Below are 26,082 nucleotides of genomic sequence, written 5' to 3' on the forward strand. Positions count from 1 at the left end.
CGAACCAGTTTATTTCAATAACCGTTCATAAATTTTCTTTCAATCCCAAAGCCTTTACCACCACAAATTGAGTACATATGACAGGGCTTTTTCCCAGGGTGTGAACATTGTTGGCTAGGCCTTTTTTTTATTGCAGATCCCTAATTTCCCTTGAGAAGGTGGTGGTGAGCTGCCTTCTTGAACTGAAACTGTCCATTTGGTGTTAGAGTGCTGTTGGGAAGGGAGTTCCATGATTTTGATCCAGTGATAGAGAAGGAATTGTGATATATTCCCAAGTCAGGATGGTGAGTTGCTTGGAGAGAAACCTTCAAGTAGTGATGTGATGCACCTACCGTCCTTGTCTTTCTCGGTGGTAGAGGCCTTGGGATTGGAAGAGCATTGGAAGAGGATGTTATATTAGTCAGTGTTGCTCTGTTGTAAATAGTCATTAGGTAGTACAGATCTTGATTATTGCTGAAAAAACACATGTTGCTGAAGCTTTGCAACTTGCACTCATCAAGACAATTCACAAGAATAACAAACTTAAATGGAACAACAAATAATACTGCATAAAATAGAGTGCTGGTTTTTTTTAGCAATGCTCATACTTTGTTACTTTAAGATGCTGCCGTGATGCTGCATTTCTTTGCATTTGTTTGAAATGCAGCATTGGTTCGATGTGCTTTATTTCATTAGAAAGGGCGAATTAGCCTAAGATATTTTGTGACTTGGAAATGCTTTGTTCGCTCAGTTTGATGATTGATTTGAGATGCTGTATTCGTTGAGCTGCTGCATTGTTTTGAGCACCTTTATTAGTTTGAATTCTATGTGTATGAGGAAATATATCCTGGAGGACCTGCATTATGTTGAGCTGGAGTGTTACTTTTAATCTGTATTAGTGAGAAATGCAATATTAGATTGTGATGCTATATTAATTTTCGATGCTGGGTCATTTTGAGGTGATGTGTTTGAGTCATTAACTGTATTAATTTGAGTGTTTGTCGTAATTAGAACTACAGCTTTGGAAAAGATCCTGTAAGAATTTGAGATTCTGCATTGACATGACATGTTGTAAAAGGCTGAGGATATGTTTTATTCAGCAGCTATATTTGTTTAAGGTGCTGTATAAAGACAAGATTCTCTAAATTTTAGAGGTGCTGTATTAGTTTAAAAGCAAAAGTCGTGTGCTGACTCATTTCTCACATCAACTATTTGAAATAATAGGTTAAGGTGGCTCATCTCTAAAATTAAGAAAACAATGGGGTTACTTTGGTTAAAGAGTGAAAACAAGTGCTAAAAGGTATGCAATGTTAATAATAATTGCCTGTGTGAAAGTCCAGATTTAACACACAATTGTGAATTGACAATTGCGACAGTGTGAACTTTGTCTGGAACTGTGAAACAGACACAAGCAAGTTTAGCCATTTTCTACTCTTTAGGAGAAATATTCGTGAAGCAGTGCATGTTGACTGCTGGAATTGAGTTCCACTGAAGATATGGTGCGTTCTGCGTTGCTAATGTCAACAAGCTGCAGCAAAACTCAAGGAGTAGGGGAGAGACTTACGATTAAGGATGAAACATTATAAGTCCTGGTAGAGGATCGCCAAAGAGAGAAGTCTCATCTTTGCCACAGGTGTGGGGGATAACACCACCACACACCCCTCCTGTCAATTCCCTCTCTCCAACAAGTAAACAGGCTATTTTATGACAGGTAACATGAAATGAGACAGGATTGACTAACGACCTCGTACTACAGGATCCTGTAGTTAAGAATGAACATAACATGATAGCCATTCATATTCAATTTGAGTGTGAGAATTTTGGGTCTCAATCTAATGTCCTAAACTTAAGTAAAAGCAATGACAGGGGTATGAAGACGGAGCTGGCTAAGGTGACATTGAAACTCGGTGAAATTTTAAGTTGGTAGAGAAAGTGTTGCAGCCTTTTCAGGAGATCCTGGTTCAAACTTCTGCATAAAGTGTATTCTCAAACAAGCTAGAGTTGTGATTTCACATGCAAGGTACTGAATGATCCTCGGACAGTGAATATGCTCTTGACCATCGTCAGTTAATGCTTTGCCTGGCACCCCTTCTTTAAATTCGCTTGTTGTATTCTCTTTCATGCAAGAGGAGCACTAGAATTCTCGCTTACAAAATAAGAGCTACTTATTTTTGACCACTGGGATTTAGGTCATCCTTTCCTGGGGGTTTAATAGCTTTAAGTTATTTAAATTTCTCTATTTTTTTTTGGCTGTTGATGTTAATTAATTTAGGTTCCTCATTTTTATTAGCTCCTTGGCTGACGTCTATTTCTGGGCCGCTGTGAGGAGAGAAATGAAACATTTGTTCAACGTCTGTGCAAATATTTCATTCTCCGTGATCATTTCTGCTCATAAATCTGATAACTGAAATAACGGAAATTCTCCAACTGTCAAAATAATAGGTCAAATATATTATTCAAACTGCCTGCTGATTTTCAAAAAGGGAAGTCTCCCGAGATTGTGAAGCAATATTTCAACAACTGTCTCTAACAACCGGTCAATGTAGGAACATAAGGAGCAACAGTAGGCCATTCAGCCCATCGAGCCTGCTCCGCCACTTGATTAGGTTTTCGCTGATATTCTACCCCAACGGTACATTCCCGGGATACCCCCATGAACCTTGATGTCATTAATCTTCAGAAAGCTATCGAACATGCTCAAAGATTGAGCTTCCACAGCCCTATTTGGGAGAGAATTCCAAAGATTCACCATCCTCTGAGTGAAAATATTCTTCCTCATTTCCTGTGTTCAGCAAACACAAACATTTTCGACCACGAACCATACGTGTGTAGTTATATAAAACATAAGGCAAAGGTAGTGAAGAGTGCAGGTGAGAGATCAAAGTTTAGGGGTTTTCTTTAGCGCTTTCTCCCATTTGTTTCTCAGCAATTCCCCTTTCTCTGTTCCAGATTACTCTCCGAGGCGAGGTGTTGTGTCTTCAAAAGTTCTTTTTCACGTGCTGTGAAATCCAGGTAAAGTTTGACTCATTCCTCCAATAACGAGCAGTTTGTTGGGGACGTGACGGTGGATGCTGGGGAAGTTTCATGACTGGGAGTGATAGATATTTCCTGGGTAATGTTACCGAGAGGCATGGCGGAAAAGATTCAATGAAATGGTGAATTAGCTTGAGGGGCTGAATCGCATGGTTCAGTTCAAATGTTCGTATTTCATTATCCCAGCGATTTGTTTCACATTGTAAAGACCATAGAATTCTAAGTGCTTCCAAGTACCATGTAGCAATATTATTTAGTACTGAAAACTAACACGCCAAAGGAACATATAAAGTAGTAACTCAAGAAAGGGATCTATAGTGGACACAAAACATAAATGTGGAAGTGCGTAGTTGTACTATGACTATTCCTCGTACATGAGAACATCAATAATATAACATTTGATATAGCTAAGCTGAATTTCAATTAACATTTATGTAGAGACGATGTTTTTCATGCTGTGGAAAGTCTCTGTCTTCCGCATTTGGTGAGTAGAATGGGATCTAAGATTAAGAAAGTGCCTTGTTCCAACCCAATAAAACGCTTCTGGTCTCTCGTCAGCTGTGGTTCAGTGGTAAGTGCTCTGCTCCCACACCAGAGACTTGAGCACATAATCCAAGTACTTTCAAGTACTGAGGCAGTGTTGCACTATTCAAAGCTGCAGCCTTTCAGACCTCGTCAGAAGCAGCAGGGGCTGCAACGAGTGATCTTTAGTGTCTGGGTGAATGACTGAACTAATTAATGTCAAAGTCACTCTTCTCCTCAAACCTGTTTCACTATCTTGTGATTAAAGTGATACAATGCCACCGTCCGCTGGCGGCTCACAGTTACTACAGGCTCTGGTCTTTGAGCCTCAGAGAAGCTCAGTAACTGGACGGCTGCATCTGGAGACATATTGATGAAGTGTGAACATTGAACAATATAGTAGGTGAATGAAGTTTGTCGTGGGAGCTCGGGTGGTACATTCGCCCTTTTATCAGCAGCCACTGTACCTGAACTGAGATAAGTCCTGATGGACTTTATCCTAGGGCGTTAAAAGAAGTGGCTAGTGAGATAGTTGATGCATTGGTTTTAATTTACCAAAACTCACTGGATAGGGGGAAGATCTCATTAGATTGGAAAATAGCGAATGTAATTTCTTTATTTGAAAAGGCAGGGAAGTGGGAAACTAGAGGTAATTTAGCTTAACACCTGTTGCAGGGAAAATGTTAGAAGCTATTATTAAAGAAGTTATAACAGGGCACTTGGATAAGCTCAAGGCCATCAGTCAGAGTCAGCATGGTTTTGTGCAAGGGAAATCGTGTTCAACCAACTTATTGGAGTTTTTTTGAAGAAGTAACATGGGGTGTGGATAAAGGGGAACTGTTGGATGTACTGTACTTGGAATTCCAGAAGGCATTATTAAAGTGCCTCATCAGAGGTTATTGGGGAAAATAAAAGCTACTTGTATGGAGGCAACATGTTGATGGAGAGAAGATTGGCTGGCTAACAGGAAGCAGAGAATAGAGTTGGCAAGATGTAACTAGCAGTGTGCCACAGGGATCAGTGCTGGGACCTCAACTGTTTACAATTTATATAAATGACTTGGATGAAGGGATGGATGCTGGTGACACAAAGATAGGTAGGCAAGTAAGTTGTGAAGAGGACATAAGGAAGATAACAAAAAGATATACATAGGTAAAGTGAGTCGGCAAAGATCTGGCAACTGGCGTATAATGTGGGAAAATGTGAAATTGTCCATTTTGGCAGGAGGAACAAAAGAGAATCATATTACCTAAATGGTGAGATTGCAGAGCTCTGAGATGCAGAGACATCTGGGTGTCCTGGTGCATGAATCACAAAAGGCTTGGATGCAGGTACAGCATGTAATTAGGAGAGTTAATAGAATGTTATCATTTATTGCGAGGGGAATTGAATACAAAAGTAAGGAGGTTATGCTTTAGTTGTACATGGCATTGTTGAGACCATATCTGGGGTACTATGTACAATATTGGTCACCTTATTTAAGGAATGATGTAAATGCATTGGAAGCAGTTCATAAAAGGTTTACCAGACTAATACCTGGAATGGGTGGGTTGTCTTATGAAGAAAGGTTGGACATGCTAGGTATGTACCTGCTGGAGTTTAGAAGAGTAAGAGGCAACGTGATTGAAACATATAAGATCCTGAGAGGTCTTGACAGGGTGGATGTAGAGAGAATGTTTTGTCTTGTGGGAGTATCTAAAACTAGGATGGTCACTGTTTAAAAATAAGGATTAAAACAATTAAAACAGAGATGGGAGGAATTGTTTTCTCTCAGGGGTTCGTGAGTCTTTGAAATTCTCTTCCTGAAAATGCGGTGGAAGCAGAGTCTTTGGATAATTTTAAAGCAGAGGTGGATAGATTCTTAGTAAGCAAGGGGGTGACAGGTTATCAGGGGTAGTTGGGGTGCAGATTTGAGGTTACTATCAGATCAACAAGGACCTTATTAAATGGTGGAGCAGGCTCGAGGGACTGAATATCCTCCTCCTGTTCCTTGTTCATATGTTCGAGGGACAAAAATTTGGGGACCTAAATTTATGTGGGTGCATAAACCTGGGTGCCCCAGCATAAATGTGGGGACCCCTCAGCATAAATATATGTGCTCCTCCCAAATTTATATAAGTATTGGCAATGTTTGGGCTGGGGAGTGAGGTGATGAATTTTGTACAGGAGGAGATATGCAGGACAGGAAGGGGGGGTGGGGAAGAAAATGGGTAGGGCCCAAAAATGGAGTGGGTGGGGCTTTCATGAATTTGGAGGGGGTGGGGGTGAAATCAAGGAGGTTCCCCCAAAACTGAGGGGAGGTGAAAATATAAGGGACCTCCACATTTGATTACTAGGACCCCAAGACTGAGGGGGTGGGCTACAAATTGAGGGTGCGCCCAAAATTTATGGTTGCCCAAATTTTGAGCGTGTTAAAATTGTGGGCCCCTTATAATTGAGGGAGGGAGGGTCATAAATTGATGTCGTGCCCCACAGAAATGGAAGGTTGGACAATATTAAAGGGGGCATAAAACTGGCGGGGGGTGGGCGTGGGTCGTTAATAAATTAATGTGGTGCCACCACAAATTTGAGGGAGGGTTGAAATTGATGGGGTCACTGCCCCAAAATTGAAGGGAGCTTGACGTGATGATATGCCTCACAAGAATGATCAGAAGGGAAATTTATGGGTGGACCTCAAATTTGATGGGGAGAAGTGGGGGGAATTCCAAGATTCATTGGAGGGGGCACTCCAAATATGAGAGGGAATGGTGTCAGGAAAGAAAAGGCCAGAATAAAAGTGAAAGAGACAGAAAAGAGTGAAAGAAATAAAGAATAGTGAAAGGGACAGATAAAAGAATGAACAATGCAGATAAAGGTGTGAAAGAGACGGTAAGCAAAAGTGAAAGAGTCAGGAAAAAGAGAAACACAAAAGGAAGAGACAAAAATAAAGGCAGAAAATAAAGAAAGAGACAGAAAGCAAAGAAAGGCAGAAAATAAGGAAACCAACAGGGAAGTGTGAAAGATAGAACAAAGAGAAAGAGAGAATAGGGAGGGAAAAAGGGAGGCAAAACAGGGAGGGAAAAAAAGAGGGGACAGCCTGGGAGAAGGAGAATGGGAAAGGCAGTGAGAGAGAGAGGGGAGGGAAGGCAGAAAGAGAGCGGAATGCAGACAGAAAATGAGAGTGAGAAAACCAAAGTTATGAGCAGAGTTAAGGAGTGGAGCTGTGAAGAGATTGAAAAAAGAGAATAGATAAATGGAAGGATCAGAAAGACAAAGGGAGTTAGACAGGAGGTAGAGAGAGAAAGCAAAGCATGCAGAAAAAATCCAACAGTTTAGAAAAAGGCAAAATGAGAAAAGGGGATCATGAGGTGAATGGAGAGTAAGAGAGAGAGAGAGTGAAAGAAGGATGAGAAAAAGAGATCAGTGATAGGAAGGGGTGCAAAAGAGGGTCCATTATACTCACCCACACAGAGCTGACTGAGCTTTCCTTCTGATTCCCTCCAGCGTCTCCTGATCCACTTTCCCCAGCTTTGGAAATGTGTCCCTCACAGCACACGGCCAAGTACAGGAAACACACCCTAACCAAGGCCAGAGGGGGACAAGAACCTGAGCCTGAACTTGCTGGAGACGCAGAAAGGGCTCCGTCTATCTCTCTCTCTCTCACACACACACAAACTGGTATAGAGCAGACACTGCCTCACAGGGTACAGACACACAGAAAAAATCTCACACAGTCATAGCACAGTGTGTGAAGACACAGGCGTACACAAGACTCTTTACAGATCCTCTCCTTATAATGCTCTACACGTTGTTTCAGAAAACAGAAAATGTAACACCACAATTTAAAAAAGGAGGGAGAAAACAGCGAATTACAGACTGGTTAGCCTAACATCAGTGGTAGGGAAAATGCTTGAGTCTGTTAGAAAGGATGTGACAACAGGTCACTTAGAAAATATAAGTGGGATTAGACAAAGCCACATGGATTTATGAAAGGGAAATCATGTTTGGCATACCTGCTGGGGTTTTTTTGAGAACGTTACTAGCAGAAAATATAAAGGAGAACCAGTGGATGTGGTGTATTTGGTTTTTCAGAAAGCTTTTGATGAAGTCCCACATAAGAGGTTAGTGTGCAAAATTAAACCATACGTAATTGGGGGCTATATATTGGCATGGATTGGGAATTGGTTAGTAGTCAGGAAACAGAGAGTAGGAAAAAATGAAATAAATGATTTTTTTTTTTCCGGAATGACAGGTGTTTGCCAGTGTGGTACAGCAGTCATCAGTGTTTGGGCCCCAGCATTTCACAATCAATATTTCGATGAGGAACACAATGTAATACATTCTTAATATATGAGGAACGTTTGAGGACTCTGGGTAAGAGTTTAGAAGGATGAGGGGGCATCTGATTGAAACTTACGGAATACTGAAATGCCTGGATAGAGTGGACGTGGGGAAGATGTTTCCATTAGTAGGAGAGACTAGGACCTGAGGGCACAGTACAGGGAAGACCTTTTAGAACAGAGATGAGGAGAAACCTCTTTAGCCAGAGAGTGGTGAATCTATGGAATTCATTGCCACAGAAGGCTGTGGAGGCCAGGTCTTGAGTGTATTTAAGACCGAGTTGGATAGGTTCCTGATTGGTAAGGGGATCATAGGTTAAGGGGAGAAGGCAGGAGAATGGGGCTGAGAAACTTACCAGCCATGATTGAATGGTGGGGCAGACGCGATGTGCCGAATGGTCTAATTTCTGCTCCGATGTCTTATGGTCTTATGGTAATATTTGGAAGCTTGCCGACGACACCAAACTATGTGGGAATGTGATTGGAGTAAACGATGTTAAGAGGCTTCAAGAGATTTAGACAAGTTTAGCGAATGGGCAAATACATGGCAGATGCAGCATAATGTGGATAAGTGTGAAGTTATCCACTTTGGTTGGAAAAACAGAATGGCAGCGTATAATTTAAATGGTGATAGATAGGGGAATATTGATGAACAAAGGGATCGAGTTGTTCTTGTACACCATTCAATGAAAGCAAGCATGCTGGTGGAACAAGCAGTAATGCAAATGGGAAGTTGGCCTTTGCTGCACGAGGACTTGAGTACAGGAGCAAGGAAGTCTGACTGCAACTGTACAGGGCCTTGGTGAGTCCACACCTGCAGTATTGTGAGCAGTTGTGTTCTCCTTACCAAAGAACGTATATACTTGCCATAGAGGGTGTGCAAAGAAGGTTCACCAGACTGATTCCTGGGGTGGCAGGATTGTCACATGAGGAGAGATTGGGACAACTACGATTTTGGAAGAATGAGAGGGGATCTCATTAAACCATATAAAATTCTGACAGGGCTGGTCAGACTGGATGCAGGGATGATGTTTCCTCTGGCTGGGGGAGTCTAGAACAAGGAGTTGCAGTCTCAGGATAAGGGGCAGGCCATTTAGGACTAAGATGAGGAGAGACTTCTTCACTCAAAGGGTGATGAACCTTCGGAATTCTCTACCACAGAGGCTGTGGAGGCCAAGTCACTGAATATATTTAAGAAGGAAATCGATAGATTTCTCGACTCTAAAGATGTCAAGAGGTATGGGGAGAGATTCGGAGTATGGCATTGATATAGAGGATCAGCCATGATCATATTGAATGGTGGAACAGGCTCAAAGGACCGAATGGCCTACTCCTGCTTCTAATTTCTATGTTTAAAATAGCCATGTTCAGCAGCCTGCATGCTGATGTCCATCACAGGGGTGAAAAAGAGAGCAGGGGCCTCTCACCTGTTTTCTGATAGCAGAGGATCTGACACTCAGTCCCCACTCCATTCAGAGAGGGATGCTTCACCTATCAGCCACCAGCTTTGTGTGTCTCCGTACCTGCCCCCAGGTACAGGACGGTCGAAAGTGAATTTCCCTGTGTCCGGGGAGGTGACTGGAGAGAGCGAGATGGGATTAACATTCTACCATGTGGCAGTGGAATGGTTGCTCCCATTAACACTTTGTGGAATTAATGACAAAAAAACAACGCACTGCAGAAGCTGGAAATGTGAAACCAGTAGAGAAAAATCCTGGACATTCTCAGCAGGTCCGGCAGCACCTTTGGACAGGGAGTCAGAGTGAATGTTTCAGTTCAGCCAGCTGGGAAATCATTTTCGGGAAGGGGGTGGGGGGAGAGACAAAGATCATTTCCTGAGCTGATTTGCCTTTAAGAATAAAAGTCTAATATCATTTCAGAAGCAGCAGGGGCTGCAATGGGTGATCTTTTGCTTCTGGGTGAATGAATGAATTAAAAAAGGGTCTAAGCCTCTCTCCCCCTCAAAGCTGTTTCCCTGTCTTGTGATTGAAGTGATTTAACTCCCGCCCTCTGCTGGCGGATCAAAGCTACTACAGGCGCTGGTCTGAGCCTCAGAGAAGTTGCTGCATCTGGAGGCATATTGACCAAGTGTGAATATTGAACAATATTGGAAGGGATTGAAGTTTGCAGCGGGAGCTCGGGTGGCCCTTTTATCACCAGACACTGTACATGAACTCTGTGACTTCTTCCCCATTGGAGATTGCAATTGGGGATTATTTCAGCTTGCAGTGTGTACATCTGCTGGATTCAGAATGGGAGTAGGTACACTTTGCCGAGTGTTACAGAGTGGACCTTGTTCACTGCAATGATGGTTGACATTCAGTAACCTCCCCTTTTTGTTACTCCCCATCCCACCCCAGACCCCATCCAGGTTGTGCATTGACACGGATATAGAGGGAGAAAAACCAACGTGGCAATTTCACTGTTTCTTTTTGAAGTTGGATTTTTGCTGAAGGGGATTACATTGTCTGATGGTGAAGTCTACTGCTCATCTGCATTACTTAACAAATAGCAGGGGGTCGTTACTCAGCAGCAGATGCATTGCTGAGCTGCCTGGAGGGGAGTTGATTGGAAAGGTGGTGAAAGAGGGAAACCCCCCCACAAGGTCCATGGACTGGACACGTACTTTGTAATTTAGCATCAGTACCAGACTCCGGCTCAGGGACTTGTGAGGCTTGCCAATGGAAAAGCTGCAAGTTTCAAATTTATTTGTTTTACAGTAGTTAGTTGCTATGTATGCCAGCCGATCATGCTGGTTCGATTGATTATGTTTGGGCTGCGGTTTGGTACAATGTGGAATTTAACATGTTAACACAATGTCACTGATTGCCTCTCCTGTCCTGCTTACGGTCTGTCCATCGTCTCACCTGTTCCTCTAGTCCTGAAGTTAAACTCCCAGTTTCAGCAAAAGTGGACAAAAAGATTAAACAAGGAGGGAAAAATGAAGTATATGAGTAAACTTGCAGGGAACATAAAAACTGACTGTAAAAGCTTCGATAAATATGTGAAGAGAAAAAAGATTAATAAAGACAAATGAACTCTGTTCCCTTACAGTCCTGACAGGGGCAGTTTCAGGACACAGTCTCCACTCAGAGATAGAGATAATCACAGGGACAAGGCCACAGCTCACAGTCCCGAATCAGAGATTAGAGTAATGATGCAGGCTCTCCTGAGAGAAGGGAGAAAGAGACCATTACAGGGAGACAGCCTATGATCACAGTCTCTAACCAGAGGGAAATGGGACACAAATCCTGATGACATCCTCAAAGAGGGAGTGATATAAACATGGACACAGTCTCTGATCACACTCCCTACTGAGACACGTTTACACAAACACGCAGACTGTGACCGCGGTTCCACTGAGTGGAAAGTCAGCCCAGGGACACAGACTCTGATCACAGTCCCCATCCAGAGAGTGGGATCAGCAAAGGGTCCACATTCTTCATTCCACAGGGAGATATTTGTACAGAGACACCGATTCCTATCATAGCCTCGCTTCGATCTGAACAGGGACACAGAATCTGAACACGGTCACCACAAAGTTACATTCCAACCAATCGGAGATTTTTGCTTCTCTCAATGTAATGCTCCGCTGCAATCAATCATCACAATTTGACTACAGGTTGCTCCAAATATTTTATATCTGGGTGTTAAGAGCTTTCTAATGGCGGTGCACCGAAAGGTACTTAATTTTTTTCTGCCATCTATTGTTACCCATGTTTCTACATTTAAAAAGTGTATAAACAGCCATAACCTGAAGAGGAGCACTCTAGACACATGATGAAAGAATGAACCAAATCGTCCAGGTGAACCTGTTCTGTTCTTGAATTAGGCCATGGCTGTATCACCTGTGTATATTAGTCAGTGTTTTATAGATTGTTTAAATTAGTTACACTCTGATCAAGAGTGCTCAGTAATACAGTTATGCTTGAGCAGTGTTTTTAGGATCTTGCTAATTGCTTGCACCATGAAATTGCATTGGAGCGGCTATAAGTCAAATTCCAAGAAGCATCTAATTCGCTTTTTACCATTCCGCAGTTACATCATAGAAAGGTCACTTTTTTTGTAATGGTTAATAATTGATCTCCCTCAATTAGTCTGCAGTAGACTGCAATATGAAAGGAGAAAAATATTATTTTCTGAGTGAAACTTATCTAATTTTCTTCCGGAAAATTAAATTAATCGCAGATCTGTTTAAGTTTGTCACCTTTTCAGCGCTGGCCGTGGCTCTACTGCTGTAGACAGTGTGAAAGGGTTATCACAGTCTACATTTATTATTAGCTTCAAAATCCCCGTCCCCCAAAAGTCATTTGGACCCTCAGTCTTCTCTATTCTTGTGAACGCATGATCATATTAAATATTCGCTCATCCTAACCGTCTTCCCATCTTCACAATCTTTTTGGACCCTGTAGACCATCAATTGCTGTAATGCCCTTACTATATTGTGGCGATTTGGACTATAAACAATGTTCCATGTGTTGCCATCCCCCTGATGCCTAAAGCAGAAAGACCTCGCTATGTTGCTCAGTGTTGATCTTCTACTTAAACCCAATATCTGATTAGCTTGATTCACTGTCACTCAGCATTGGTTTAATTTGTTTTTGAACCAGGATATCAATAACTGCTTCCTGTCCCATGCCTTTTTTTCGCACTTTCAATATAATTAAACAACCATGACTGGAAGTTTTTGTCTTTGTATGAAGTCCTTTGCATTCCTCTAAATGTGTTTCATAGTGGAAAACACAGAAAAGAACAACACTAATTCTCATTGAAATGGAATGCTCTTTACAGAGGCTAATTCCTGAGATTAACTGCAGAATCTCTATTTTTGGAACAACTGAGATGGAACTTTGTAAATATCTACTGAATCTCCAAAAAGGAAGTATTTGCATCGCACTTTAAATGTTCTTTTCCTACTCTGAAACACTTACAGTTTATTCGGAGGTTAAGTTATCTTTATTTAGTAACTTTGCTGGAATTACTGCTTGGTCGATTGCCCGTTCATTTAATCCAGGGACCAACAATCTCACACATTTCATATGCATGTGCACTGTGTACATTCAGATTATTCCTGAATTGGACAATTATATGTTCTACCCGTTTCTTTTTAATTAGTTTGTCATTTAAAAAAATACCATGGCTTTAACCAGAAGCTTTTGATGGGGTTGGAGCAAGGCGCTTTCTTAAACTTAGATCCGATTCTACCGAACAAATGCTGATCAGAAACTTTCCATAGCGTGAAAAACATCGTCTCTGCATAAATGTTAATTGAAATTCAGCTTAGTTATATAAAATATTATATTGTTGATTGTCTCAGATACGAGGAGTTGTCATAGTACAACTATGTGAAACAGAGAGAAGAAACGAGAGAGAGAGAGAGAGAGAGACGGGGCGAGAGGGGGAGAGCGACAGAGTGATGGGTTGCGAGAGGAAAAAGAGTTGGTGTGAGATTTACTCAGTATCTAACCCAGTGCTGTACATGTCCTGGGAGTGTTTGAAGGGAACAGTGTCGAGTGAAGTTTACTCTGCATCTAACCTCGTGCTGTACCTGTCCTGGGAGTATTTGATGGGGACAGTGTAGAGGAAGATTTACTCTGTACCTAATCCCGTGCTGTACATGTCCTGGGAGTGTTTGAAGGGGACAGTGTCGAGTGAAGTTTACTCTGCATCTAACCCCGTGCTGTACCTGTCCTGGGAGTATTTGATGGGGACAGTGTAGAGGAAGATTTACTCTGTACCTAATCCCGTGCTGTACATGTCCTGGGAGTGTTTGCTGGGGACAGTGTAGAGGGAGATTTACTCTGCATCTAACCTTATGCTCCACCTACCCAGGGAATGTTTGGTGGGCAGTGTCGATGGACCTTCACTCTGGTTCTGACCCCATGACATACTATCTCTGGGAAATTCTGATGGGACTGTGTAGAGGGAGCCTGACTCAATATCTAAACCCGTGCTGTACCTGCCCTGGGAGTGTTTGATGGGGACAGTGTAGAGGGAGCTTTACTCTGTATCTAACCCCATGCTCTACCTGTCCTGGTAGTATTTGATGGGGACAGTGTAGAGGGAACTTGACTCTGTATCTAACCCCGTGTTGTATCTGTCCTGGGAGTGTTTGATGGCAACTTTATCACCAAACATGAAAGTATTTCATAATGCAAGGCCCACAAATTCAACACGAGCTTCATTCTTTGATTCTTCCTAATCTGTTCTGATTCTCTGATAGATTCCTGGTGCTTATCCTCCAAATGAGCAGTCGTGCTATACCTGTGTACCTGTCCTGCTCCCAAACACGGCATCCGACTACAGTAAGGCAAGTGATATAGGAACGTCTGTTTCATTGAGTGAGACAGGTGAGTCTTGAGCCTGACCCTGGTGTGAGAGTGACCCTGGTTAATTCGATACTCCAGGGACAGTTCAGACAGTTTGAATGCAACGCAGGTTTGCCAGAATGAGTCCTGGGTTCCAAGGGTAAAATTACAAAGTGAGATTACACAAACTGTGGTTGCATTCCCTGAAATCTAGAAGCATTGGGGCGATTTGATCAATTTGTCAAAATTTAAGAGGAACTGATGAGGTAGACTAGGAGAAAGTATGAGTCCTTTTCCTGTGTAACAATCTTTCATGAGGCACCTTGTGGAATCCCTTTTGAAAATCCAAGTATCCTTCCATCACTAGCTCCCCGTCTCTCGCTCACCCTCTCGGATTTTTTCTTTTTCACTGTCTCTCTTTCTGATGTTTAACATTTTAAACCTGTTCACAGCTAGATTGACACAATACAAGCAGCAATGTATATTATATTTTTGAAATGCTGCAAATGTTGTTAAACTCAGTACACAGGGTACCTGAATGTTGCAATGTAAATCTGATAACTTTCATCCCACGGGGTCACAATTTCTGCCTGATGTGCTTGTATCATACCTGAAAATAGTTCAGTTTCTCTGTTTATATAACCAGTCAATTTTCTGTGGTAGTTTTAGAGATTCAATTTGGATTTTGGGAACTGTCAGTTGAATGGAGTTTCTACGGTCAGTTACAAACATTTGTGTATTCTGGAAATGTGTGCCATGTTTTTTTAGAGATAAGAAATGCGACTGATGAATCAAGCTGCAATGTTTTTGTTAATTGCTTTAGATTGAGTCCATTGTCGTTTCACATGAGCTTACATTTCATGAGAAAGGAATGATTAACCAATGTCTATAATTCAAATTTGTCAGGACAAGTGAGAAAGGAAGAGAAAGAGAGAATATGCAAAAGCTAAGACAGGCAGGCAACTGTATTAGAAAGGTGATAATTCTCTGCATGTTGTAATGTGAAGTCCTGAGCTAATGATTGAAATAAATAAGAGATTGAATCCCACACTGGGATGCTGTCCAATTTCAGTTCAGTTTTTCCTATCTGTTAAAATAAAAACCTGCATTACAGAGGAAATTTTACTCTGTACTGCACCCCATACTGTCTTTGTGTTGGGGAGTATTTGATAAACAGTGCAGACGAAGTTTTACTTTCAAACACTGGAATTTAGATTAAGGGGTGATTTGACCAACACTTCAAGATAATAATGGAAAGGGAGATGGCCGATAAAGAGCAACTTTTTCAGCTGATTGGAGAGCCTAGGACTTGGGGATAGTGGACTATGTTTAGAATTTTATACTTTTAGAACTGAATTTAAATAACTATTTGCCACACCATGCTTGGTATTAGTTTGGAACAATCTTCTGCAAACGGTAATTGATGTTAAGTCGCTTGTTAATGTTTACATCTGAGACTAATGAAGTTTTGTTAATCAAAGGTGTAAAGCGATATATTTAGATCACAGATCACCATGATCACATTGAATGTCAGAAAAGCTTTGAGGGATTAAATGGGATCGTTGTTTTCCCATGTGTTTTGACCAATATTCTTCTCTGTCTCTTGGTCTCCCTCTCGAACTGTCTCTTGCTATATTTCACACTCGCTTGGTCTGTGTCTCCTCTTAGTCTCTCTCGCTCTCTCTCCCTCTCTCTGAGAATCAATTAAAAATCCACAAACATCAGTCAGCCATTTTAGCTTTGTTCACGGTGACCATTTTATGTGAGTACAGCTCTGAGACATATATGACAGATTTCACTCCTCACGAAGGTAACGTTAGTACTTTAAACATGACAGAGACACAGCTATGCACACCCAAACAAGGATTTTCATAAGATCAGGGACGAATTGATCACAGTTTTCAGCTGAATAATGGAAACTGATAGGGTAGACGGAGGGATATGCTTCTTACTGATTGTGAAGCCGGGAACTAAAATCAGAGTCTAAGAATTTAACAATAGTCTGAAACCCTTTCAAGAGTGAAATTAAGAAACACTTCCTCAGACAGGGGGTGGCATAAGTTTGGAGCTGTCTTCTGTAAATGACCCCTCCCTATCTCCTCATGTTCCACCATCTTCCAATATCTGTTTTCCTTTAATTCACCAAGGATGATTTTCAGTGAATCATCCTCCATTTTAAACATGGAGAAGGGGTCACCTTTTTTTTTTATAGATGGATGAGGCTTATCCCTCCAGTTTAAAGAGGAATAAGGGATAGCCCTCCATGTTAAATATGGAGAAGGGATCTCCCATTGCTTTATGGATAGATAAGGTATCGACCTCCTATTTTAAGACTGTGAAGTGATCTACTTCTATTTTAAAAATGGAGAAGAGATCTCCCTCCTTTTTAAAGACAGGGAAGTGATCTCCCTCATTTTAAAAGTGGTGATGCGATCTCCCTCCATTTATCTCACCTCGTCTCTCCCTTTCTCACCCAATCTTCCCTCACCCCGTCTCTCTCTCTCTCCCCCTTCCCCTCTCTAACCGTCTCCCTCTCTCTGCCTCTCTCACCCATCACCTCTCGCCCACTCTCTCTCACTCTCTCTGCCATTCTCTCTCACCCAGTGTCTTTTGAGCCGTATCTGGATGGGAGCTAAAGGGAAAATGTGTCTAGGGTTATGGGGAAAGGACAGATGAGTGAGATCAGTCAAACCACTCTTGCAGATTGTTGACAGTATCGTGATGGGCTGAATGGTCTCCTGTGCTGTAACTCTTCCAGATATACACAAAGACTATCTACTGAGGCTCGAATAAGCTTTACTCTTTCCTCCATTATATATTCCAACACTTCTACATCAGAATTTGGGGAAGGGATCTCCCTCCATTTTTAAATTTTAGTGAAACCACGCCTGGATTGCAATGCTCAGTATTGGACTTGATTTCTAAGCAAGAATATGCCTTCTTTGAAAGCTCTACAACCAATGTTCATTAAATTTATTCCTCTGATGAGGAGCTTCTCCCATGATTGGAGGCTGTGTAAATTGGGTCTCATTCACTCCGGAACTTATAAGTAGGAAGGATGATGTTAATGAAATGTGTAAGCTTGTGGAAGAGCTTGATAGTGTTGGTACTGAGAGGTTCATTGCCCTGGCTGAGGACTCGAGAACACGGGAGCACAGCCTCAGGGGAAATGATCAATCATTTCACACTAAGATGAGGAGACATTCCTTCACTCAGGGGGCTGTGAATCTTAGAAATTCATTACCACAAAGGGTTTTGGATTCTCATCGTTGGGTATTTTCAAGGGAGGCACAGGCTGAATTCTGTCTCTCCGGGAATCATGGGATATGGGCAGTGGGGACGAAAGTGGAGTTGAGGCAGAAGATCAGCCATGAACATGTTCTACTCCTGTTCCTATTTCCTATGTTCTAATGTTCTTAACTTTGCCACTAATGTTTCGCACTCAGTTTCCTTGTGTTCATTTACTCTTATCTTTTGGCCGTCACTCGGAACCAAGCCCAACATTTCTATTTTCCCTTTTCTATTCCTGTTTCCGCATTTCTCAGTTTCCTTCTTTGCCACCATGCTTCTGTTTTACCCGCTACCCGCACAAATATCAGTCATTCAGGACGCATCATCTTTCCTTCTCACACACCGCTTCCCAGCCTGATGCCCTGTCCAATAATCATTAGACTTCATTCTGTGCATTTCTTTAAAGCCCCTGCCGACCGAGGTACTTGTCGCTGCCTCCAAATGGGCATCAATCTCAACTCCCTCATTCCATTTTGCCCCTGGACATCTGCCAGAAGCTAATCTTTCCAATCTCCTTCCCACTGCACTCCTAGATCCAAGTTCTACTTTTAAGGACTCTGCCAGTAAATTGGCTATCACCGCTCCACCCTTCAGTGCATCCAAGCGCCTGGGAACTAATATTCTATCAGTTTATTGGTGGATAACCGCTTTGATATTAAAGCCTTGATGAAGACATGGCTGACATCATTGGTTATGACATATTTCCTCTTAATGAACTGTCGCTGCCTGGATCTGTATTACACCGGCTTGCCCGCCGAAATCATTCAGTGGTGTAGCATTTGTGGGCAAGTGGCTTTATCTGTTCTGCTACACCCCTGAAAAATCCTCTTCCTCTGAGCATCTCACCCTGTGTTACCCTTTGAACCTTTCATTTAACTCCCTCCTCCGCCACCTCATGTTCTCGACGGCCCACCGAAATACCACTGCTAATTGCCCATTCAATATCTCCTGCGCTTGCTCGAATAAACTGTGCTCAGTGACTTCCCGTCCTCACCTATTGCAAACTTCATCTCAACTCTATTTGATCTCCTCTGAGATTACTCCCGACCTTGATTTCCAAAATCTCTCCCTCCATGTTAGTTCAACTATCCATATTCATGGCATTCCCTTCGGTCTGACTTTTTCGGATGACATTGCTAGCTCTCTCGTTTCTCTCTCTGATAAGACAATGTTTGATTATTTCTTTGCATCACCCTCTTCCCACATTCACCTTCACCCTCCCATATCTACTGCTTTCCGTGTCTATCATTGGGAAATAATTATTTCATATCCCTTTCCACCTTTGGCTAACAAAATTCTATCAACCTCAGATTTAAGTATGAACCAGCCGATTAGCATCAATTGCTCTTTGCAGGAGAGAGTTTCAAATTAATACCACACCTGGTGTGGAAAAGTGTTTCTTAATTTCACTACTGAAAATCTATGTTCTGAACAAATTCTAAAGTACGATATTCCCAAGCCTTAACTTCCCATTCAACAAAATAGTTGTTCTTTATCAGCCCTCTCCGCTTCCATTATTCTCTTCAAGTGTTTGATCAAATCACCCCTTAACCTAAATTTGAGCGTTTCAGAGTAAAGCTTCATTTATACTATTCATCAAACACTCGCAACCCAAACACAGTATGGGGTTAGATTAAAAATGACATCCCTCTGTCGCGACAAAGATATTTTTAATTGCAGGTTTGTTACTGTATTTTTAGGAAAAGCAGAACTCAAATTGCACAACATCCCCGTTTGGGATTTGAACTCGTGGATCCATTCCCATAAATCTTTTCTGCACCAAACATCTTCCCTAAATCGAATGATTCTTTCCTTGTTGGTACTTTGTGTCTCAGTCTCTTCACTGCTTCGTGTCTGTTACGTTGAAAGTACTAACGTCACATAAGCTAGGAGTCAACTCTATCATCAATGGCCGAGTGCTGTGGTGACATAAAATGACGACGGTGAACAAACCTAAAATGGATGGCTGACACTTGTATGTTTTTTTTTTCACAGATTCTCAGAGAAAGAGAGAGGCAAAGAGTAGAGACCGAGCGACTGAGAAAAACGGAGTTACTGGCCGACGGGGGACCGAGAGAGAGTGAAAGAAGGATGTAGGTGTCTCTTTGTGTGTGTGTTTGCATCTCCGTGTGTGTATTTTCTGATGATTTGTGTGTGCGAGGACAGCATGTTTTCCACTCATAGCTCGTTCTAACTGGACTAACTGGGTTGAGTCTTTTTCAGCATGCAGGTAGATGGATGAGAAGCGTTTCACTACTTTAAGCACACGGATAAGGCTTCCAATGATTTTAAAAACTCAGCAGTTGATCAGACAGGAAGGGGGGTGTAAGTGGCAACTCTCCAGGATTGGTCTGGAGTCTCCAGGAAAAGATTGATCTCCCGGACACTGCTTTGTGCAATCCTGGAGAAAACTCATGGAGACATTATAAAGGATTGCTTTTTTTATCGAACTTTATTTGAACACTTCTCTTTACCAGATATTGTCATTTAGAGAGCTAACTAACTCATTTTCTTTCTGTTAAAACTTTACAGACTTCAGTGCCTCAGGTCAATGACGTTAGATCAAAGCCGGGACAGGTTACACACAGTAGGATCTTCAGGCAAAAAGGAGGGAGGCGAGTAAATGAACGGAGGGCATCGCCGGTGGATAAAAGAGAGAACAGGACAGATGAAATGCTGCATTGTGCCTTTGCGAAGCAGCTCTGAGAAAAGATGAGAGGATTTTATTGAGATTCATCCCAAACAACTCCGTGACGCAGGACTCTGCTGTTCCCAGAGACGTTCACCGAGATAAAAATCCACTCTTGTCCCATAGGACAACGAGGCTGGAAACTGTGTAATACTTTACATTTCCAAAAATATACGTTATTCATAAAATATGTCAAGGTACACTGGCATAACAGTTCTGCTTCAACATCACATTTCAAGACAGTTCAATCTGTTTTACAGCGGCCTGAGATACTACAATATACTTAATACTGCTTAGATTGACAATTCTCATTTCATACCCAACATTCCCTGTATTTTTTTTTGTTTGGAGAAAAACAGCGGGCGAGCACAGCCTGGGCTTATGGACCTTGGGGAGCACGGCTCAACTGCCCCGGTACATCGTCCTGTTCCCTCTCCCTCACCCACTTGCTCACCCCACTCCCCCAATTCATTCTGTGAACCAGCTGCCGGCAACAGTAACTTTCAAGAGGAAATTGGAGCAATACCTGAAGGGAAAGGTCATTGCAAGGCTAAAAAAGGAAAAGACCATTGTAGGCAATAAGAGAAAAGCAAAATACTGCGGATGCTGGAAATCTGAAACAAAAATAGAAAGTGTTGGAAAATCTCAGCAGGCCGAACAGCATCTATGGAGAAAAAAAAGAGTTAACGTTTTGAGTTTTTTTGACTCTTCTTCAGAGCTCTGAAGAAGATGTGGCATCGGGAGTGAAAAGTCTAAAGTCATTTCAGAATCAGCTGGCTTTACAATGGAAGATCTTTTGTCTGGGGGTGAATGAATAAAAAGGGTCAAAGTACCACCTCCTCAAAGCTGTTTCTCTACCTTATGATTAAAGAGATACACCCCCATTCTCTGCTTATGAATACGCGCTACTGCAGAAGCAGAGGGGAAACCATCAGACAAAAGATGGAGAGGCTTCGGCATGAGCTGAGCGAGTTATAGACAAACCTTTCTTTTTACAAAAATATTCTTGATTCATCAACATTTATTAAAGTACATTATGACCTTTCAAAGCGGATATTACATTACGCATCAAAACAAATCAGTTTCTCCCCATACTGTGTGTAATTCATTGAACTAACAAATAGACAATTGACCTGTATGTCTATTAGAGACCTGATTAAGCCTTTTTCTTTCTAACGTTAAGCCTGTTGCAATTCTCACCCAAATCACAATCATTGTCCCCACATGAAGGGACCATACATGTATAGAGAGGTATTTTCAGAACTGATTTTTGGTGTATCGTTGTGATACATTAGCCTATACTCATTGAGACTTATTTTATAAACGTTATCTATTTTAAAATTGCAATTTTTGCAAAGTAGAGAAACAGGTAATTAACATAGATTGTGATAAAATCTTGTCACCATCACCTCAGGTTTATTTTAAGTTCAGCAATGATGGCAAAGAGGATTTTGTGCTGAAATAAAAGTCGCTGGTTTCACTTTCAGCATCACACACTCTCTCTCACACACACGCAGTCACAAATATACAGACTCACGCAGGCACATATGCACAATCACACGCATTCACACATACACGCTCACTCACACAGTCAAACACACACACACAGACCCACGCATTCACATGCGGCAATCTTCCTGTGCTGGCTGCTGCCATAACTGCACATGCACATAACAACAACAATTTTAAAAAAAACACGAAATTAACTTTACCAACTTGTGCATAAGCTTTTCAGATGCTCTGAAATGTTTCACGCAATTCGTTCTTTTTTGTGCATTACAGATCATGCGATTCACGGAGGATTTTCAATGCTCAGATTGGCCTTTTTGCAACACATTTCATGATCTTCAGTTGCCTTCAAGCGGAGGGTCTGCTACCTTCAGGGCATTTATTGAGGTGTGAGCTTTGTGGCCTTTTAACCAAGTTTTGCTATTTGTGCTGAGCACAATTAGGTTGCAAATGCAATATTTCGCACAGGCCAGTGCCTGTGAGCATAGTTTCTGTTGACGTCTGCACCCAATATCTGGGCCTCCAGCATCAGCCTGTTTCTCAATCTCCACGCTCTCTGCTGAGACCTCAGCGGTCACTCCTTCAACCAGCTTCACCCCCGGCCCCCAATATCCTCAGTACCCTGCCTTGTCACCTCTTGCACTGCCTTCAAAGTACAGCTTATCATCGGCCTTTTTGACTGATGCTCCAAACCGGTTATTCCTTTTATTTTCTTGCTTCTTTCCAGCTTAGTGTCATATTGCTCTGCACTCACTTTTAAAGTGCTCTAAAATGTCCTTTGACTGAAAATTATAGAGAGCGTACAGAATATTTTGCAGGAGGAATTCAGCCAGAATTTATGGTGCACTTCGATAACGACTTAGAGAGGACAGCTATTCAGGTCCTACGGTCGGATTGTCAGGAGGAAATTAAAATGTAGGACCACAAAGGTAGTAACTTCTGGATTTCTTACCACACCCCCCCCCCACCCACCCAGCAACGTCCCCAACGCCCAACACATTGCAACTTGCAGGCGGGAGTAACAATGGGAATGCAGGAATGATCAATACATGCCCCGAAGCTTGTTGCACGAGGTGGGGTGGGGGGTGGAGGTGGGGTGGGGGGGTATGGGGGGTGGTGGACAGCAGATTTTTGGGGCAGTGCGTACAGTTCTAGCGCAGGAGGCAACTATTCCATATGGACGGGTTGCACCGCAACAGGACTGGGAGCAATGCCCTCGATAGGAGGGAGTGTCACCAGTGTGATGAGGAGAATTTAAACTGATCTAGCAGCGGGGTGGGCACCCAGTCTCTGTATTATAGGAAAGGATTAAGGCCCATACAGGAGAGAGTGTCTTTGATAGTATGAGAGAGGGATGCGGTAGCATATTAGATACACGCAGGCGAAGAAGCACTATGAGCTTTAGATTAAAAACAAAAAAACTGCGGATGCTGGAAATACAAAACAAAAACAGAATTACCTGGAAAATCTCAGCAGGTCTGGCAGCATCGGCCGAGAAGAAAAGAGTTGACGTTTCGAGTCCTCATGACCCTTCAACAGAACTTGAGTTCGAGTCCAGGAAAGAGCTGAAATATAAGCTGGTTTAAGGTGTGTGTGTGGGGGGCGGAGAGATAGAGAGACAGAGAGGTGGAGGGGGGGGGCGGGGGGGGGGTGTGGTTGTAGGGACAAACAAGCAGTGATTGAAGCAGATCATCAAAAGATGTCAACGACAATAGTACAATAGAACACATAGCTGTTAACGTTAAAGTTGGTGATATTATCTAAACGAATGTGCTAATTAAGAATGGATGGTAGGGCACTCAAGGTATAGCTCTATTGGGGTATTTTTTATAATGGAAATAGGTGAGAAAAGGAAAATCTTTATAATTTATTGGGAAAAAAAAAGGAAGGGGGAAACAGAAAGGGGGTGGGGATGGGGGATGGGGGAGGGAGCTCACGACCTAAAGTTGTTGAATTCAATATTCAGTCCGGAAGGCTGTAAAGTCCCTAGCTGGAAGATGAGGTGTTGCTCCTCCAGTTTGCGTTGGGCTTCACTGGAACAATGCAGCAAGCCAAGGACAGACATTTGGGCAAGAGAGCAGGGTGGAGTGTTGAAATGGCAAGCGACAGGGAGGTTTGGGTCATTCTTGCGGACAGACCGCAGGTGTTCTGCAAAGCGGTCGCCCAGTTTACGTTTGGTCTCTCCAATGTAGAGGAGACCACATTGGGAGCAACGAATGCAGTAGACTAAGTTGGGGGAAATGCAAGTGAAATGCTGCTTCACTTGAAAGGAGTGTTTGGGTCCTTGGACGGTGCGGAGAGAGGAAGTGAAGGGGCAGGTGTTGCATCTTTTGTGTGGGCATGGGGTGGTGCCATAGGAGGGGGTTGAGGAGTAGGGGGTGATGGAGGAGTGGACCAGGGTGTCCCGGAGGGAGTGATCCCTACGGAATGCCGATAAGGGGGGTGAAGGGAAGATGTGTTTGGTGGTGGCATCATGCTGGAGTTGGCGGAAATGGCGGAGGATGATCATTTGAATGCGGAGGCTGGTGGGGTGATAAGTGAGGACAAGGGGGACCCTATCATGTTTCTGGGAGGGAGGAGAAGGCGTGAGTGTGGATGTGCGGGAGATGGGCCGAACACGGTTGAGGGCCCTGTCAACGACCGTGGGTGGAAAACCTCGGTTAAGGAAGAAGGAGGACATGTCAGAGGAACTGTTTTTGAATGTAGCATCATCAGAACAGATGCGACGGAGGCGAAGGAACTGAGAGAATGGGATGGAGTCCTTACAGGAAGCGGGGTGTGAGGAGCTGTAGTCGAGATAGCTGTGGGAGTCGGTGGGTTTGTAATGGATATTGGTGGACAGTCTATCACCAGAGATTGAGACAGAGAGGTCAAGGAAGGGAAGGGAGGTGTCAGAGATGGAACACGTGAAAATGATGGAGGGGTGGAGATTGGAAGCAAAATTAATAAATTTTTCCAAGTCCTGACGAGAGCATGAAGCGGCACCGAAGTAATCATCGATGTACCGGAGAAAGAGTTGTGGAAGGGGGCCGGAGTAGGACTGCAACAAGGAATGTTCCACATACCCCATAAAGAGACAGGCATAGCTGGGGCCCATGCGGGTACCCATAGCCAAACCTTTTATTTGGAGGAAGTGAGAGGAGTTGAAGTAGAAATTGTTCAGCGTGAGAACAAGTTCAGCCAGACGGAGGAGAGTAGTGGTGGATGGGGATTGTTCGGGCCTCTGTTCGAGGAAGAAGCTAAGGGCCCTCAGACCATCCTGGTGGGGGATGGAGGTGTAGAGGGATTGGACGTCCATGGTGAAGAGGAAGCGGTAGGGGCCAGGGAACTGGAAATTGTTGATGTGACTTAAGGTGTCAGAGGAATCACGGATGTAGGTGGGAAGGGACTGGACAAGGGGAGAGAGAAGTGAGTCAAGATAACGAGAAATGAGTTCTGTGGGGCAGGAGCAAGCTGAGAAGATCGGTCTACCGGGGCAGTTCTGTTTGTGGATTTTGGGTAGGAGATAGAAGCGGGCCGTCTGAGGTTGGGCGACTATCAGGTTGGAAGCTGTGGGAGGGAGATCCCCAGAGGAGATGAGGTCAGTGACAGTCCTGGAAACAGTGACTTGATGTTCAGTGGTGGGGTCATGGTCCAGGGAGAGGTAGGAGGAAGTGTCTGCGAGTTGACGCTCAGCCTGTTGTCTGGCGCACTGACCTCTACCTCGCGGAGGCTGAGCGTCAACTCGCAGACACTTCCTCCTACCTCTCCCTGGATCATGACCCCACCACTGAACATCAAGCCACTGTTTCCAGGACTGTCACTGACCTCATCTCCTCTGGGGATCTCCCTCCCACAGCTTCCAACCTGATAGTCGCCCAACCTCGGACGGCCCGCTTCTATCTCCTACCCAAAATCCACAAACAGAACTGCCCTGGTAGACCGATCGTCTCAGCTTGCTCCTGCCCCACATAACTCATTCCTCGTTATCTTGACTCCCTTCTCTCTCCCCTTGTCCAGTCCCTTCCCACCTACATCCGTGATTCCTCTGACACCTTACGTCACATCAACAATTTCCAGTTCCCTGGCCCCTACCGCTTCCTCTTCACCATGGACGTCCAATCCCTCTACACCTCCATCCCCCACCAGGATGGTCTGAGGGCCCTTAGCTTCTTCCTCGAACAGAGGCCAGAACAATCCCCATCCACCACTACTCTCCTCCGTCTGGCTGAACTTGTTCTCACGCTGAACAATTTCTCCTTCAACTCCTCTCACTTCCTCCAAATAAAAGGTGTGGCTATGGGTACCTGCATGGGCCCCAGCTATGCCTGTCTCTTTATGGGGTATGTGGAACATTCCTTGTTGCAGTCCTACTCCGGCCCCCTTCCACAACTCTTTCTCCGGTACATTGATGATTACTTCGGTGCCGCTTCATGCTCTCGTCAGGACTTGG

The sequence above is a fragment of the Carcharodon carcharias genome, chromosome 33 (assembly GCF_017639515.1).
Source record: "Carcharodon carcharias isolate sCarCar2 chromosome 33, sCarCar2.pri, whole genome shotgun sequence".
Lineage (NCBI taxonomy): Eukaryota > Metazoa > Chordata > Chondrichthyes > Lamniformes > Lamnidae > Carcharodon > Carcharodon carcharias.